Below are 10,000 nucleotides of genomic sequence, written 5' to 3' on the forward strand. Positions count from 1 at the left end.
GTTGAGACCTCAACTGTATAATGTGTTTGTCTTGAAATGTCAACAGCATCGCTAGTATTATGTCTTGATTTTTTCAAAACGTCTGATATGGAACTAGGTATATTTGCCCATTGTTTTCCTTGAAAAAGTGGTAGTTAAATACACCCGACCCTTAGTATCTTGGACTGATTAGGAGGGAGCTCCAATCAAAGGAAATGACCTGACTACCGTAGTTGTACCACCTTTTAAACAACTGCACAGTATGATATAGTTTTCTATCAATGCAACTTGATCTGTGAATTCTGCCATCTTTCTTTGGAAACACTTTTCCAAAGAAAGATGGCAGAATTGAATATATTAAGAGAATCATACCATACTTCCATCAATTTTTTTAGTAGGCTGCATACAAGATAATGTTTTTTCGTTATCTGACCATTAGTTTTAGCAGATAACATATATGAAAAAAAAAAAAAACATTTAACATGATTTCTCAATGGTAGATTTTACTTCATCATATTGTTTTATAAAGTACTTTCTGACTAATTTAATATGTCTTTTAAGAACCAAAATCACTGCATTTTTTATATTTATTTTATATTTTATACTGTATGTATATAGAACAGCACTTGAATCATTATCATCATACATATTTATGAAATGAAAAATATTTGGCAGGTGTTCATATGTTTTTAGTTACTGTGTATACATGCGTATCCTAGGAAATCCTCTCCCTTTTTGCCTCTTAAAAGATTAGGTAACTATCCCATGTAAAATGCATGTGTTCAATTTTCAGGAGGCTAGCAAAGCTGAATGCCGTACTACTGAAAATATGCTAGTTGAAAATTAACGTTTATTTTAATTTTTTTTTTTTTTTTTTTAAGTTAACATTCTACATCAACATGCTAATTACTGTTATTTCCATTGATAAATATGATGAATACCAGTACAGTAACCCACCACTTTGCAAACAAACTTGAGGACTTTCATCAGTGTGAAAGTGTGCAAAAATAATTATGGAAAATCAAGAAGTTATGGCTGAATTTCATATCATGAGGCTAAACAGTAGGTTTGTTCACTGTTTTAGCACTTGGCAGCCCTATTAATGCCATCCTATATTTGTTGATATCTTTCTTAGTCGTCTTCTGCCTCTAAACAAGATGTGTTCGTTAAACATTCAAACCTAGGCAGTTTTTTATTTGTAGAAATTATAAAATCAAGCTACTGTCATTCAATATGTCTGATAGTAAATGCAAAAGTACTGGTGATACCTCTGGTGCTGTTAAGAAAAGGGGACGGGGGAGTAACCATGGAGATGTGAATGCAAATAAAAGCAAGATAAAAATAGGTGAGAGTATTTTAGATTTTGTGTGTGCCTTTGATAGGAATAAGTCCACTAAAAGGAGAGGAAAACTTAGACAGTAATTTGTCTTGTCTCGCCACCCCAAGTTGACCTTGTATGCCAGTTGTTCTACTTTACAAGATGAGGTTACGTACTAGTATTTTTGGGCTCGGCCATGTCGTCCTGATGGAAGGTTCCTTTAGGTAACTTTCTAAGTGATATTTGCAACTGTGATACTCCCAGAGATTTAACCGTAGGTCTCCAGAATTCTAACTCCTGGCGCGAGTATCCTTAATATATCTTTAAGGATATTGCATAATATCAGGGGATGTATTTTTTGATACGACACAGAAATCTTCACCCCGAATAGATTTAACTCTTTGAGGGGGAAGAGTGGCGAACGAAAGGGGAGCCGTTATCAAGGTACCCTGTGGACCCCTTCCCTGTACTGCTACGACCCATCATTCCTTTGAACTGTAGCATTTAAGCAAAGTGCGCTCCCACGTTTCTCTCTGTGTTGTTACTGTTTATTGGAATATTGGGAACTGGGGAGAAGTTGTTGATGTTGCTGCTGTCTTGCAGGACGAGAGGGCAACCTGGGTCTTTTAGTCTTCCTCTTAGGCTGGGGACCCTCATCCGGGGAAGACTTCCTCTTTGCCGACATGCCCACTTGTGGAGAAGGTTTCTATTCTCCGTGGCGGCTTTGTCTACTACTTCCTTGACCACTTCACTCGGAAAGAGGTCTTTTCCCCAGATATTGGAAGCTATCAGCTTCCTGAGTTTGTGTTTTACTGAAGCAGAAGCAAACATGAACTCCTTACATGCACGTCTGGCTTTGACAAAGCCATACAGGTCCTTGACCATAGTAGCCAAATATGTTTTGGCCATGACCATGTTCATATCTGGGGTTCTGCTATTGCTTGCCGTCATCTCTAGACAAATCTGTAAAGATAGAGATGTGGCAAGTCTTTCCTTTGTCTCTTGCCCCCTACGCAAGAGAAAATCAGACAGCTTGGGGAGATTTTTGCTGAACTGACGTCCAGCAATATCTGCCTCCAACTTCCCAACTGAGAAGGTAAGGTGGACTTCCTTCCAGTTCTTATCTTCCATGGGCAGGGCTAAGGATAAAGGTCTACACCCCTTAAGTGTAGGGCAAGGTTTGCCTGCCTCTATTGCCTTCGTGACTGCCTTAAGACCCTTTTGATATAAAGGGAAAGGCTAGTGAGGCTGGAGCAAGAAAGGTGGTGTGTTTCTTGCTAAGGGCTGGCACCTTCGAGTTAGTGAAGCCCTTCTGCTTCAGGCTACTAGATAAAAGAGCCTGAGCCTTCCCGTGGTCAAGTACTATGACCTCCTTTGGTTCTGTCTCCTCCTTGGATGTTGGTTCTGTCTTCAGACGGACAAAGCAGTCTGGGTAAGACTGAAAGCTGGGCCAGAATTTGACTTCCTCTATGAGGACAGCCCCCAGCTTCTCTGATATGAAGATCTTGTCGCTGGTAATCGGCATGTATTCTGCATACCTCCAGGGATTAATATCAGAGCAAGGTGGAAGATCTTTAGCAATGAGTCTCTTATGAGACCCACGGGACGCGGTGAGATGGTCCATTCTTCTCTGCCATTCAGCGTCCCTTTCTTCATTTTGTTTTCTAAGACTTTCCATCATTGCCATGAGACTGGCCATTGCCTGTCTCATGTCATCTGATGGAGGATATATATATATATATATATATATATATATATATATACAGTGGTACCTCTACATACGAATTTAATCCGTTCCATAACCGACTTCGGATGTAGAAAATGTTCGGATGTCGAAACTAATTTTCCCATAAGAATACATTGAAATAGGATTAATCCGTGGTTGAGCCCAAAAACCTATGATAACTGCTTAATAAATTACTACACATAATTACCCATGAGAATAATGCACACTAAATTAGATAATAGACATGTAAAAAAGAGTAATTATCAAAAAATGATAAATAGAAAACGGGTTTTTAGCGTCACTTTACCTTAGAAACTCCAGCGCAGGTGTTGTTGGTCTTGCTACGCAGAGAGGAGACGGACGGGCGGCGAAGAGGTAGAGAGGTTAACTACGATAAACGTACACTACCGTAACTTATTCTAACTTACACTAAGTGAACTTTAACATAACTTAGCTTATTTATTTTTTTTATTTCTATATTTTATATTTTTTTTTACAATTTTCTTTTTTTCTTTTTGATGATTAATTTTAATCACTTTCACTCTCTCCACTTAAAATTGATTGAATTTCTTTCGCTTCACTCTTTGCCGTTTTCTTTGAACCACTTCCATTCTCTTCATCACGAGTTCGCTTCGTAGTTTTTTTAACCCTGGATAGGTACGATGGGTCGTTTGCGACCCCGAGCGTCAAAAAAAAAACAGGTTTTTCTCACGTGACTCACCCCCGTGACTGAATTTGTGGGTGATCGACCTGCAGGAGGTGTCTCCCCTACACGCTCTAGTAGTGTCCAGATGTGCATTGCTGTAGCTGTACTCCTTCCCCGATTTCTGAGACGCATCGGGGTCGAGCGCGACCGAGTTTACCCTTCTAAGGTAGTTTGCATAATTATCAAAGTTATTACGTATTATGAAATTGTCGTAGAATGGTGCAACTTGTATAGGTTATCAGTTGTGGAAAGTCTTGGTGGATTGTTTGGCTACCATGTGCATGATTTTTTTTTTAGTTAAAATGTCGTTCATCACCACGAGGACCATTTTACCGCGAGTGCCCCTTATTCATTTTTTTTCATTTTTTTGCCAAGTCATTTTTCCGTAAGATATTGCCAAATAGGGTCGTAAAACTTTTGCTTGTTTAGTGTTGGAAAGTGTGTCTAGATGATCTGGCTACCCATGCATGACTTTGTTTTTGTCAGATACGACGTAGTTATTGGTATATTGGATATTTAACTGCGGTTACCAATTTCTGTTTTTTTTTCAATATTTGTAAAAATTACTACGTAGTAAGGAATTGCCGTATATTATTCATTTTTTTTTCATGTTTATGTGTTAGAAAGTGTGCCTTGATGGTTGGGCTAACACGTGCATGTCTTTTTTTTTTATCTGAGATGCCGTATATTAGAATGTCGGGCATTTTACCGCGAGTGTCCCTTTTTCATTTTTTTTCATTTTTTTGCCAAGTCATTTTTCCGTAAGATATTGCGAAATAGTGTCGTAAAACTTTTGCTTTTTTAGTGTTGGAAAGTGTGTCTAGATGATCTGGCTACCCATGCGTGATTTTGTTTTTGTCAGATACGACGTAGTTATTGGTATATTGGGTATTTAACTGCGGTTGCCAATTTCTGTTTTTTTTCAATATTTGTAAAAATTTACTACGTAGTAAGGAATTGCCGTATATTATTGATTTTTTTTTCATGTTTATGTGTTAGAAAGTGTGCCTTGATGGTTGGGCTAACACGTGCATGTCTTTTTTTTTTATCTGAGATGCCGTATATTAGAATGTTGGGCATTTTTCCGCGAGTGCCCCTTTTTATTTGTTTTGCATTTTTTTGCTTAGTCATGTTACCGTAAGGAATTGGCAAGTAGTGTCGCAAAACTTATATTTTTATAGTGTTGGAAAGTGTTTCTAGATGATCTGGCTACCCATGCCTATTTTTTTTTTAGCCAGATATGGCGTATATATAAGTATGTGTTCGATTTTCCTGTGATTGCCATTTTTTCGTTTTTTCCCATTTCTTTCAAAATTACTACGTACTAAGGAACTATCACAGAGTAATATTTCATTTATATGTTTATTTGTCGGAAAATGTGCCTTGATGGTTTGCCTAGCACGTGGCTGAAATTTTTTTTTTCTGAAATGCCGTATATTAGAATGGCCATTTTTCCACGAGTGCCCCTTTTTATTTGTTTTGCATTTTTTTGCTTAGTCATGTTACCGTAAGGAATTGGCAAGTAGTGTCGCAAAACTTATAATTTTATAGTGTTGGAAAGTGTTTCTAGATGATCTGGCTACCCATGCCTATCTTCTTTTTTTAGCCAGATATGGCGTATATATAGGTATGTGTTCGATTTTCCTGTGATTGCCATTTTTTCGTTTTTTCCCATTTCTTTCAAAATTACTACGTACTAAGGAACTATCACAGAGTAATTATTCATTTAGATGTTTATTTGTCGGAAAATGTGCCTTGATGGTTTGCCTAGCACGTGGCTGAATTTTTTTTTTTCTGAAATGCCGTATATTAGAATGTTAGCCATTTTTCCGCGAGTGCCCCTTTTTATTTGTTTTGCATTTTTTTGCTTAGTCATGTTACCGTAAGGAATTGGCAAGTAGTGTCGCAAAACTTATATTTTTATAGTGTTGGAAAGTGTTTCTAGATGATCTGGCTACCCATGCCTATCTTTTTTTTAGCCAGATATGGCATATATATAGGTATGTGTTCGATTTTCCGGTGATTGCCATTTTTTCGTTTTTTCCCAATTCTTTCAAAATTACTACGTACTAAGGAACTATCACAGAGTAATGATTCCTCTAGATGTTTATTTGTCGGAAAATTTTGTTTACTTTTTTTTTGATTGAATATCATCAAATTTTTTTAGCTAAAATATATTGTTTTACATTTTTTTTTTTTTTCGATTTTATTTCCCTTCAAAAAAATTTTTTTGGGTCAGAATTTTAATTTTATAGTCGTAAAATAATCGACAATTATCCAGCAACCCACCATACAATTTTTATGCATATCCAATAATAATTAGATTAGTAAATAACACCTTGAAATTGACATACCCTTCCTACATTTCAAGTGGCAGATTAGGGAGTCTGAGTCAGTGTGGTTGGCGGCCATTTTGTGGACATATCCGAAGCGTAAGCTGCCCTATCTATATATATTCTTGTTCCCTATAGAATTTGTGATATTTTGGTATATTTTTACCTGCATAAATATCATATATATTAAATATATGTATTTTTTTACGAAATTTCTAAGTACTCAAAAAATTACCTTTAGATATGGCCCCTGATATAAATGTAATTTACAAAATAATGAAGATTTTTTTACATATTTCTATTTTAGGATAACATATGTTTATTCCCTAAAAAAATTAGCCACTTCCTATTTCATTTGGGTACCCAAAAAAATTCATGAAATTTGGACAAATTTTTTTGGCCAAAAAAAGTTACCCTTTTTTTCTCATTTCAGATCTTCACCTCCATGGGTCTGACTTCATCCAAAATACATCAAGATGTGTCCTAAACATTCAAGAATCAATTCCTAAAAGGATTTGTGTATATATGTATAAACTTTTTTTTTATGAATTTTTATGTCAGGTCTTTTTTTTTTCTACTTAATTTTTTAAAATATTTATAATAAATAGTTTTTCTGCAGATGAGTAGTATTTATCTTTACATTTGTTTTAAGCATTCATTGAAGTTTTTTTTGGCAAAAGAAAAAAGGAGGTTACTGCAAAAACTGATTTTTCAAGAATTTTTTTTGGCGTCGGGGTTGTTCGCGTCCGAGTATACCCTTAAAGGGGTGTCCGAGGAGCGTACCTATCCAGGGTTAAAGAAGCTATCGATAGATAGTTGCTTGGTACGGCTTTTCAGAATGTTTCGAAAGTGAGTTAGGCAAACATCATCGAACTGAGCAACTACACGACAAACCTGCAATTTTTTTGGGTGGTATTTGTCGGTGAAGTCGACCACGTCTTGATATTTTCCTAACACCTCTTTTATTTGCGCCGAACCTAACACATGTTCTACCTCCTCGCTCCCTTCCTTGTCATCACTCATGTGCTCAGACATAGCATGGAGTTCCTTGAGCTCCTCTGTGGTAAGTTCGTCGTGATGTTCGGCGACGAGTTCCGTGATGTCATCTGCGTCGACCTCCAGACCCATGGACTTGCCAAGGGAGACGATTTCCTCTACATCTTCCGCTGCACCCACCACGGGATCAGGTTCGGGGTCAAAACTTTCGAAATCTCGGGGAGAAACTGCATCAGGCCACAGCTTTTTCCAGGCAGAATTGAGGGTCCGTCGAGTAAATCCCACCCAAGCCTGATCTATGATCTTCAAGCAGTGCACGATGTTGAAGTGACTTTTCCAAAATTCACGCAAAGTTAAATTTGTGCTTTGCGTGACATTAAAGCACTGCTTGAATAGGTGCTTGGTGTAGAGCTTCTTGAAATTCGAGATGACTTGCTGGTCCATGGGCTGGAGGATAGAGGTGGTATTCGGTGGAAGATACAGCATCTTTATGAACTTGAATTCATCGAAGATATCATCTTCAAGTCAGGGGGGGTGAGCGGGTGCATTGTCAAGGCATAGCAGGCACTTTAAAGGCAATTTCTGCTCATGAAGATACTTCTTCACAGAAGGGCCGAAAATTTGGTTAACCCATTGCACAAAGAACTGCCTAGTGACCCAGGCCTTCGAGTTGGATCGCCAGAAAACATGAACCTGGTCCTTATCCACGTTGTGTGCCTTAAAGGCCCTAGGGTTTTCAGAATGGTAAACCAGTAAGGGCTTGACTTTAAAGTCCCCGCTAGCGTTGGCACATAGGGCAAGAGTCAACCGATCCGTCATTGGCTTATGCCCAGGCAATTTCTTCTCTTCGGCGGTGATGTAGGTTCGACTGGGCATCTTCTTCCAAAACAGCCCGGTTTCATCACAATTAAACACTTGCTGCTCTACGTAGCCTTCTTCCAGCACGATCCTTTCAAAGTTCTTCACAAAATCAGCTGCAGCCTTTGTGTCCGCACTAGCAGCCTCTCCGTGGCGAACAACTGAATGAATCCCGGACCGTTTCTTAAATTTCTCAAACCAGCCACGAGATGCTTTGAAATCGTCTGAGGAAGGTTCGATTGAACTCTCCCCAGCATCACCCCCAGAGCTCTCCTCCTTCAAGTCCGTGAAGGTAGTGTGCGCCTTCTCGCAGATGATGGTTTCGGTGATGGTGTCGCCAACAATCTCTCTGTCCTTGATCCAGATTAGCAGAATTCGTTCCATTTCTTATATGATAGGGCTACGGCGTTTTGAAATTATGGTGATCCCCTTAGAAGGTTTCACTGCTTCAATGGCTTCCTTCTGTTTCAGGATTGTCGAGATCGTCGACATATTACGGCCATATTCTTTAGCAAGTTCACTCATACGGACGCCACGCTCATGTTTTTCAATAATTTCTTGCTTTACGTCTAAAGAAAGCATTTCCTTCTTCCTTTTCTCACCACTACCACTACCACTTGCAAAACTAAGCCTTTTAGGACCCATACTTTACGTAAATTACCGTAAAAGGATGCACGTAAAAAATCACGATTAAAACAGTACAGTAATAGCAGAACGCACAGGGCACAACCGCACGAAGCCGACGAGAACAGAGGACTGACCCAAGCCACACTAATTGAGGGTCCCTCCGAGGTCGAAGTGCTGCCTTCTATCGGCGGAAATAAAAAACACATCCGGCGCTATGAGTACCAACTACGCGTACGGGTATTGTTTACTTCTGGCGTTGAAAAAAAATTCGGGTGTAGAGTAGGAACGTGTTCGAATTGTACTTCGCGTGTCGAAAAATTCGGATACAACCGGTACGACGAAAATTGCTTACTTCGTGTGTCGAAATAAAATTCGGGTGTAGAGTCAAAAATTTGCTCGAATTTTACTTCGGATGTAGATACGTTCGTATGTAGAGGTTCCACTGTGTGTGTATATATATATATATATATATATACATATATATATATATACATATATATACATATACAGTGAACCCTCGCTACTTCGCGGTTCGACAATCGCGGATTCACCACTTCGCGGGGTTTTCCCATAACCCATATATATATACATATCGCGGATTTTCCGGAAAATTCGAAAATACCGCGAAATCTGAAGATAACCAAATACGATATTTTGTTACCTGTAATTCCATTAATACTGTAATTATAGTAATATCTGCTCTTACTGATTGTTCATTGCATTACATATGATATATAATTCAGCACAGAAAGAAATAAAACACGAAAAGAGAATGTGATCATACGATAATTCAGTACGTAGTAAAATTAAATCGAACATGAAACGCAAATCAGATGCAGTCATACCATATTAGAATGGTGTGTACTGTAATGGATGTGCTTCTTTTCCATGAATCTTTTGTATGTATACGTACGTAGTACAGTACTGCATCCAATAATATTCTTTGTTGCAAAAATCACATTTCGAATAAGTACTGTAAGCGTACGAGAGAGAGAGAGAGAGAGAGAGAGAGAGAGAGAGAGAGAGAGAGAGAGAGAGAGAGAGAGAGAGGCGTAAAATAGCGTACGTACGTAAATTTTTATTATTATTGTTATTATTATTATTATTGTTGTTGTTGTTAATAAAATTATTATTGTTATTATTATTAATCATTATTATTATTATTATTACTGTACAGTATTATTATCATTATTTATTATTATTACGGTATTGTACTTAATCTACGTACGTTCAGTGTGCGCGGGACATCTTCTATGAGTAACCAACGCACCATAGTACTGTATAAGACGGGTTGTGATTGGTTCAAGCGCTGATAGATGACGAATCAAAACTCAAGTTTTGTTATCTAGCCTGTGATTGGTGTTTTGCCCGCATCTTCTACCCGCAGCATCAAAGTTCTCGCGGGACTGCATCGTTCACTTTCTCTTTCCGCGTATTGCTGAGTAGACGTTCTTAAG

At 38.1% G+C, this 10,000-nt stretch overlaps 1 protein-coding gene across 3 annotated transcripts in view; it reads left to right on the forward strand.

The window, feature by feature from the left end:
• Positions 1-10,000, forward strand: part of Nipped-B (Nipped-B cohesin loading factor) — a 625,968-nt gene that overhangs the window by 323,089 nt on the left and 292,879 nt on the right. The window lies entirely within an intron of this gene.

The sequence above is a fragment of the Palaemon carinicauda genome, chromosome 5, assembly GCF_036898095.1.
Source record: "Palaemon carinicauda isolate YSFRI2023 chromosome 5, ASM3689809v2, whole genome shotgun sequence".
Classification (NCBI taxonomy): Eukaryota; Metazoa; Arthropoda; class Malacostraca; order Decapoda; family Palaemonidae; genus Palaemon; species Palaemon carinicauda.